This window comes from Octopus bimaculoides, chromosome 3, assembly GCF_001194135.2.
Source record: "Octopus bimaculoides isolate UCB-OBI-ISO-001 chromosome 3, ASM119413v2, whole genome shotgun sequence".
Classification (NCBI taxonomy): Eukaryota; Metazoa; Mollusca; class Cephalopoda; order Octopoda; family Octopodidae; genus Octopus; species Octopus bimaculoides.
The window spans coordinates 125272927-125273749 of record NC_068983.1 but is presented as its reverse complement, the minus strand read 5'-3'; positions in this window follow the sequence as shown (position 1 = coordinate 125273749).

Here is an 823-nt window from a genome sequence, read left to right as displayed (position 1 = left end):
GAGAGAGAGAGAGAGAGAGAGAGAGAGAGAGAGAGAGAGAGAGATGGTATCCACAAATGCGATTTAAAAGAGGTAAGAAACAAATTCCCCAATTTTGAATCGAACAAGGAATCTATTGCATGCCGGGCGATCATATTATAGAATACAGTTCAACTCTACAGTCTTGGTTATTGAAATGGCACATACAAACGTCGTTTTTACATGATAGCCACCATACTGTAATCATTTCCCTTGAGTATTTCATGCACTTTAACAAATACCCTTTCAGCAACTAACGAAAGACTTGATTGTAATGTATAACAAACTGATTATAATGTATAGCAAACTGTAATCATTCGGTGTCTATGAGCTAAGGCAAACCTGGAACATGAATAGAAAATTAGTATAACGTAATCGAATAAATTTTGTTTCAGTATAAATTTATGTGTGTATGTATGTTTGGTGAGCTGTGTGTATGTGTTAGTGTTTGTGCGTATTTGTAGTCTACGAAATATATTTTTAGCAACTCCCTGGGATATGGAATAATATGGTCTAACGCTGGGAATCAAAGTAGGTAAGACTGAATAATAACAGGGAGAAGAGTATGCAGAAACAAACTTTGGACTGATAGGTATCCAGTAGGAAAAAGGTTAGCAAACCTTCCATGTTCTCAAGAGAATTTGCAAGTTCAATGACCAGTCTTTGACCCTTTCAATACAATAGGTTTTTTGCCAAGTGCTCTCTGTGCTTTTAATCATCGCGTTATCCACTTGGCGCTATACTATGATGTAATATGATATAATATAATATACAATATATATATGTATATATATATATATATATA